Raw genomic sequence first — 8,165 nt, forward strand, 5'->3', positions numbered from 1 at the left:
CAATGTCCCATGCCATAGCAATAATGGTATTCATCTTCAACTTGCTTGAAGTTTTTCCCTTTGTTTCCCTTCTTCTTGAACCTTTTTCCCTTTGAAGCAAGAACTTGATTGCTTGAGCTCCCACTAGTTTTGGCATCTTTATCTTCCAAGGACAAAGATCCTATAGATTTTATGAGGCGGTCTTCCTGAGACCGGCTCACAAGAGATCTAGTAGTAGGTGGTCTAGTAGAAGTGATGAAGTTAAGGTTTCCATCCGAACCTATCCCAAAATGAAGTTCTCTAGTAGTGTCGAAATTATTGTTGAAGCAAAAGTCATCAAAAACATTGTGGCAAGACTCAATAGTTATCGGTGCGGTAGCGTTTGATGGATTCATTGTAATGAACTAAAAGTATGGAGGAAAAGGAAATATTAACATTTGTCTTTTTAAATCATACTTGTAAATAAATTTAACAAGATATGAACATTTATATAGTGACTTCTACCCAACTATTATAAATGATTCCAAGACCCAAATTCATATTAACTTAGGCATCGGTAAAGCCGAAAACAACCCTTATTAATATAACTCGGTGGATTAACCTTTTAATCGATTCTACTTTTAGAACTCTTGGTTGATAAATTTACATTAAAATTCATCTCTAAAAAAGCCCAAAACACATCCGGCAACCGTCGAGAATACTTTCGTTGAGTTCAACCCAAATTTCGAATAAATGTGTCCATGATCCAAATTTACATCAACTTGGGCATCGGTAAAGCCGAAAACACCCCTCATCTTTATAAACTCGGTGGGTAGACATTTACCACCCACTTCCCCTACGTAACAAGGTTTGTACCCCGGTAAAGCCGAGTGCACTCCCTCACGAAATAGGTTTTCATGATTTCTACTTTTTGGTAAGGCTATGTCTCAATTGATTATTTTAGCGAGAGGTCATGTCAATTTATTATCTATCACGTTTTAAGTGAACTAAAGTGGTGAACTACGATAATTATAATTGACACGGTCGATAAACTCGATTAAAAAGACAATGCATGTTTTAGTTATGGCGATTTAGCGATGCATGCAACATATAAATAAAATGCAAAGCATAAATTAAATCCTAGTATGGCCTTCCTAAAAAAGAAAATCTAATTAACTATTACATATTCGGAAACCAACTCCATTATCCCTTGAACTTCGGTTTTGGCACGTATCTCGAGGTAACACCGTCTTTATGTATCGCCTTCTTGAGTGACACCGTCTTCAAGGAACTTCGGAATAAATAAATTACATAACAAATTACATAATTTCCTATTATACATTTGTAATTAAAATAAAATAAATCTATTAAATTACAAAACGGTGATACGAGATCACAATAATCTACAACCGAATCGATATTCCCATACATTTCGGGTAATACCAATTAAAAACTAAGGCCATACTAAGTAAAAATTACATAATTCAAAAATTACATAAAATAAAATTATGACAATCATAAATAAAATGCACCATTATAATATGTATGAACATGCCCAATTTTATTCTAAATCGCCTTTAAGGAGCCAATATCATATATTAATCGGTTTTTACGGATTTGCGTGATTCAACATTTTAAAATCACAATAAATTACATAAAATCATATTTATGCACAAGTTAATTACCCTAACCAACTTAGGACTCAAAATTAGTCTCCACTAACTTATGACAATAATTAACTTATATTTCTTAAAATTGTTCATTAATGGACTCAAAATTACAATAAAATGCCATAAACTCCAAATAAATCGTAAAAATTTCAAATAAATTTGAAATTTGAAATTTAAACTCATGAACATTCTGGAAAAATACCATGACACTCATAATGTTAAAAAAACTTAGGCTAAAATTTCAAAAATTATCAAGGAAAAACTATGCAGCGATTTATCGGATTTATCAAATATAATCATAAAACATGATAAAAATTATATTTATCAACTTTTCAATTTTATATCTGAAATAGGTAATAAAATGCAATATGTGACGTTTTTCCTTAGTCATGAAGTACGTTTTAGCAATTATTCACTAATTAAGTCACTATTTATGTTATTTTCCATCAAAAATTCATAAATCATGCATAAAGACGTCATTATAGCCAATTATTTTACACACATCTTGTAAAATTGCATTTGACAACATACTAAATTTCTATGACCAGATTCGAAATATTTCTCATATTAACCTATTTTTCATTTAAATTCGATTTTTATCATGAAAAAACCATATTTCGAGCATAAGAACTCCAAAAATTAGGAAAATTTACAGGTCATGTGAAAATAATACATGTGATAACATATCCAAAAACCACTGTAAAATTCGAATTTTAGCTAATTTTAGTCCGAAAATGACATTTTTATCATAAAATCACATTTTTAATGCCATTATTTTATAAGATGAACAATAAAAATCCATAAATTAACCAAATATCCTAAATACATTTTAGGATCAGAAACTTTAACATGCATAATTTATTTCGTGATATATCATAATAACACAAATTTACAAGTTTTATATGTTAATCGTATAACTCGGAAAAACTATAACCGATTTGCATGCAAACAACCAAAGGCTCTTGATACCGCTTGTTAAAAATCTATATCTCATTACTTAACATATTCATATATGTGAGGATTTAATTTAGTCATAAAATTAAACATTGATCTTATGCATGCAAACAATAATAAAAATAAGGAAGAAATCATCAACCCTTACATTGATATTTCGGATTTTTGGGTACAAGTGAGTTCTCCTACTCACTTGTTCTTGAGCTCTCCAAATATTGGATGAACAAGGATTCAAGTGTAGAATCCTTCCCAAGGATTAATACCCAAGGTAATCTCTTAATAAAATTAATATTATTATTACTAGAACAATATTAATTTAAATAAAATGACCCAAAATATTTATTTGGTTCTCTTTATTTCGGTTAAGAGAAGGAAGAAAGGGGAAGAATTTTATCTCTCTAAAACTCTTATTTTTAGATGATGGAATGAATGAATGAATCTTCACATTTGATGTAGTGTAAATGGTAAAAATAAAAGAGAAAATCCTTGGTCTCTTTTACTAGAAAACCCGGGTATGGTGGGGTGGAAGGGGCCAATGCATGGGCAAGGTGCTCTTCACAAGAGGCACTAGGTTTGCATGGCTAGGTTTAGGAAAAATGATCATGTTTTCCACTAAATCAATTAACATAATATTTTGCTAATATCACCCTATTATTTTGGTCCATTTTAAGATAAAATGGATTCCATTTTATCTTTGTCAATTTGTCAATTTGTCAATTTGTCACATGTCATGTAAAATTGTTATGTATTTTTAACATATTAAAAATCAACGCATTAATAAAAATACGTCATATACAAAATCGACTTAGTAATTCATAATTACTTGTACCAAAATAATTTACCAATTATAAATCACAACATCTTGTATTTATAATAAATTATTCATTCAAATGCAATTGTTTCCTTAAACAATAATTTCATCTAAGCAATAAAACAATTCGATCACTTAGACCATATCTTATTTAATCAAATTATAATGAGATACGTAAATATTACTTCCAAAATCGTCCGTCAATTTTAAGTAATTTAATTAACCGGTATCGTCATACGATCAATTAAATAATCAATTAAGAGTGTTACCCTTTAGGTATGACCTAAGGGAATCAACTGATCACCACCGTCGCACGACAGTAATGTCAAACTCTAGTCAGCCAATCATTACCGATATGTGTGGACCAGTTGACAGTAAAATATTACTTCCCAATTGTATCCTTTAAAATGAGACTTAAACATGTGATCATCATGATCGAGAGTTGTGATCGCATTATTGTCGGAGGACACATATTCCAACAATGTGCACATTAACGAACATGGGTTATCGCTCGGAATAGATGAGCGGGGATTTGGTGGGTACGGCTGCGGTCCCCCACTGGCGGCGTGGAATATCTGTTGCGATGGGTATTCTGGCAGGACTACGCACTTTAGTGTGTAGTAAGGTGTGTGGAGATATAATGGAGTATCTTGTTTTAGGTAATGAGTAACTGACCCCGTTTTAAATGTTTTGAAAACTGTGGTGATCCATTTGATACGTGCATTTTGTATAGTCTTTTTAGCCTATTTTAGCACGTATTTCTATGTACTTTCGTACTGTTTATATTGCATTTTGCCTCCGAATTGGCTACTTTGGTTCGTTTTGTCCATTTTGTAGAAATGAATGCGAAAGTAGTGGAATCGTACCATTTTCGTCCTTTTTGCATGCATTTTGAGGAGACGGGATTTTCCAGAGTGAGACTTTGCATTGGGATGCATGAGGCACGGTCTACGAGGAAGTCGGGCACGAGTTTGAGCTGATTTGAAGGAAGAATACTCGATCGAGTGGTTTTATTACTCGATCGAGTGGTTTCTATGGCATTGGTTGGTCGATCGAGTACTTTTATACTCGATCAAGAAGAGCTGGATTTAGGAGTTACTCGATTGAGTAACATTTATGTTCGATCGAGTAGATTTCTTGAAGTTTTACTCGATCGAGTGGTTTCAGACTACTCGATCGAGTGGTTTTTGATGGCGTGGGCTTTAATTAGCCCGTGAACTTGTTTTAGCTTTGGGACTTAGCATATTTTCTATTTAAGCATACGTCAACTAGGTCATTAGCATCTATCTTTATCTTTTGTCTATCATACATTCTATTCTATCTAGTTTTTCTATCATTCACAGTAAAGACTGCGTTCTCTTTTCTTCTTCACTGTAACTTTTACTTTCGGGGTTACTCCGCTCGGATTTGTTTGTTCTTTACGCCGGATTCTTGCGATTGTAATCTCTTTCTCCCTTTTTAATGTTAGTCTTTCATTTGTTTACTTTAATTGTTTGTTTGCTTCATTTAATTCTTGCCCTTTACCTTTTATGCATTTTTATTATTGTTTGATCATGTTGAATGTTGGTTATCTCTCTGTTATTAGTATTGATAGTATTAATAGCGATATGAGTAGCTAAATCTATTTTATGTCAGGATTAGGCAATCTACGGTAGAAATGTGACGATGTAGTAAATAAGTTAGAAAATTAATTGTGAGATTCTGGCACCATAGCAGTATACCTGTATTTACCGACTTAGTTGAGTGCATGCTTCTGAGTCACCCTTTTAATCTGGTTAAATTTAATCCTGGATCGGAAGATTGGACTAAATAGACCTGCTATGAACAGTAGACTACCCTGACGAGGACGGATGTTAAGTTAGTGGTAATTTAGGATAGAAAGTGGACCGGAAGGACCTTTCCATATCCGTCTCGCAGTAATTTATCTAAGTTGTTTACAGTTGAGTCACTGGACTACCGTAGTGAACCGAAATCCTGGCATGTCCCCCTTTGATTGATAGTTTATCACCCTTTTTCTGCCTTAACTGCTCTTTCTTTATTTCTCTTCCTTTAACCCTTTTTAGTTTAGAAATCAATTATAAACACCCCCATTTGTGACCAAATAGACGGACTTTTACAGATATCTTGCCTCCCTGAGGAGATCGACCTGACTTCCCTAGCTATATAGTTAGTTTAGTTAGTTATTTTGATAGGTATACGACAGCTCTGTCAAATTTTGGCGCCGTTGTCGGGGAGGCAATTGCCCTATCTGTCTTTGTTTCGTTTATTTTAACCGTCTCAGGGATATTTTATTCCTTGAGGCAGTTCTTATTTATTTTCTTTCAGTGTTGCGTATGCCCAGGTTAGACAGGTTTGAGTTAGTTTCAGCTGATTCTGAGCCAGAGAGACTGTTCAGGCATAGACTCCGTCTGCAAAGAGAATCACGAAAAGAAGACTTGAGTACTTTCGAACCAGAGCTTCAACATTTCCTTTTTACAGAAAATCCATCTTTTGAGGAAGATACTTCTAATTCTGTAAACCGACCAGTAAAGATGCCGAACATTGCTAGTCATTCGGAGCCTAAAGCATCATCAATTCCAAAGGGTTTCAATCTCTAGACTTAGGATGGGAATACATTTGACATCCATCCTTCCTATATCAATCTGGTAGAGAGAAATCTTTTTAGATGTGTGGCAGCTGAAGACCCGAGGAAGCATATGGAGGTCTTTACGGACAATTGTTCTACTATCCCCGCCACAAAGGGGGTAACTCAAGACAAGATTAAGGAGGTTCTGTTCCCTTTTTCTTTGACCGACTCAGCCAGGGAGTGGCTAACTGATTTGGACCGCACAGCCGCAGGGGTTACAGACTAGGAGACCCTTGCTCTTGCCTTTTATAAGAGATATTTCCCTCCATAGCGCACCAATCAGCTTAGGGCAAAGATAACAAGTTTTAAGCAGGCACCCGATGAGACTTTCTATAAAGCATGGTCCCGTTTCAAGAATTTGGTGAGTCTCTTCCTCACCATGGTTTTGACCCGTGGGCTGTACGATGATCACAGAGCCATACTTGATGCATCATCTAATGGAAGATTCCAAGAGAACACCGACGATGATAAGGGATGGGCCCTTATTTAAGAAATGGCGAACCATTGTGCTGAGTATGGAAACCCGAGGGATGGTATTAGGACAGTTCATACAGTCGATAATCAAGTTGTGGCTCAGCTGGAAGCCATGAACGCTAGATTTGAAAAGTTGGAGTTGCATTCTGCTGGGGAGCCTCAGACAGTTCATTTGTTTACTAGAGGGGAGACTGTCACATGTGAGAGGTTTGGGAGCAACGACGGTCACACTGCTGTTGGGTGTCTTACGGAGAAGGAACAGGTCCTTGCCTTTCAGCAATACAGGCAAGGAGGGGTTCCTACTATAACAACCAAGGGGCAGTTTATCCCAATTTGAGGTGGACAAGTCAAAATGTGCTTAATCCTACCCCTCCTCCGTAGCACCAGCAGCCGTATGTCCCTCCACATAAGACTCAACAAGGCTTTCAGAAGCCTCCTTCCTTTCCTACACCTAATCAAGGTGCATAATCTTCTGGTGGAGTAAGTGAGCTAGGTGAGTTGAAGACAATGTTGCAGTCTTTGACAAAGCAGTGGCAGCTGAGTGATCAACAAAAAGATGCATCTATCAAGGCACTTGAAACTCAAGTTGCCCAGTTAGTCGCGAACCAGTCCACAAGGAAACCGGGTCATTTACCGTCACAAGCTGATAAAAATCCACATGAGACGGTAAATTTAATCAATTTGAGGAGTGGTCGTTCATATGAGGGACGAGACGTGTTGAAATCAGGCCCGAGGAAGGTCATTACTGCTGATGAACAGTGTTCTGGTGAAGAAAAGGCGCTGACGACAAAGAAAGTACTCGATCGACTGATTACAGGGGGTCGATCGAGTGATTTTGCTGAAGAAAGGACTCGATCGAGTAAAATTTCTACTTGATCGAGTGAACAGGAAAAATAATTTACTCGATCGAGTGAAATTTTTGGTCGATCGAGTGACTTTGTTGAAGAAAATGCTCGATCGAATGGTATTTTTGGTCGATCGAGTAGTTTAGATAAAGAACAACTCGATCGAGAGTCTGCTAGTGCTCGGTCGAGTGAAAAATCGCCTGAAAGACCTCGTTCGAGACGAAAGAAGCGTCCGAAGGATTTGGAGCTTGATCCGGCTGACACGTTGGAAGAGAGGAACAAGGGACTCGAGATATCCATCACGGTGCCCTTCCCGAGGCATTTGCAAAGTACTAAAGCTAATCAACAATTCGGCAAATTTGCCGAACTCCTGAAAAGCTTGCGAGGGTCACTTGTGCCATTCACCGAATCACGACACAGTACCCTCTTACCTTAAATTTATGTAAGAAATTTTATCGCGTAAGAGGCACATTAATGATCATAAGACGGTAGCTTTGACCGAGGTAGGGACGGCCCTAGTTCAGAATAAGTTACCTCCCAAGCAGTCAGACCCGGGTAGTTTTTCGATTCTGTGTCATATTGGTCCCCATTTGATTGATAACGCGTTATACGATCTTGGCGCTAGCGTGAGTATCTTACCGCTGTCTCTGGCTAAGAGACTTGGTTTGACAAAGTTTAATTGCACAAACATGACTGTTCAGATGGCCGACCGTAGCATATCACGGCCACTAGGTGTCATAGAAAACATACCTGTTAAGATCGGGAGATTCTTTATTCCCGTTGACTTCGTTGTAAGATGCCTATACCCCTATTATTTTAGGGAGGCC

At 36.6% G+C, this 8,165-nt stretch overlaps 1 non-coding gene across 1 annotated transcript; it reads right to left on the reverse strand.

Moving 5' to 3' along the window:
• Positions 1-6,300: 6,300 nt before the first annotated feature.
• LOC141635902 (small nucleolar RNA R71) lies at positions 6,301-6,405 on the reverse strand. Its single transcript, XR_012540556.1, has one exon. It is a non-coding gene; the product is annotated as a small nucleolar RNA R71 (small nucleolar RNA).
• Between the last annotated feature and the right edge of the window lie 1,760 nt (positions 6,406-8,165).

Source organism: Silene latifolia, chromosome Y, assembly GCF_048544455.1.
Source record: "Silene latifolia isolate original U9 population chromosome Y, ASM4854445v1, whole genome shotgun sequence".
Taxonomy (NCBI): domain Eukaryota; kingdom Viridiplantae; phylum Streptophyta; class Magnoliopsida; order Caryophyllales; family Caryophyllaceae; genus Silene; species Silene latifolia.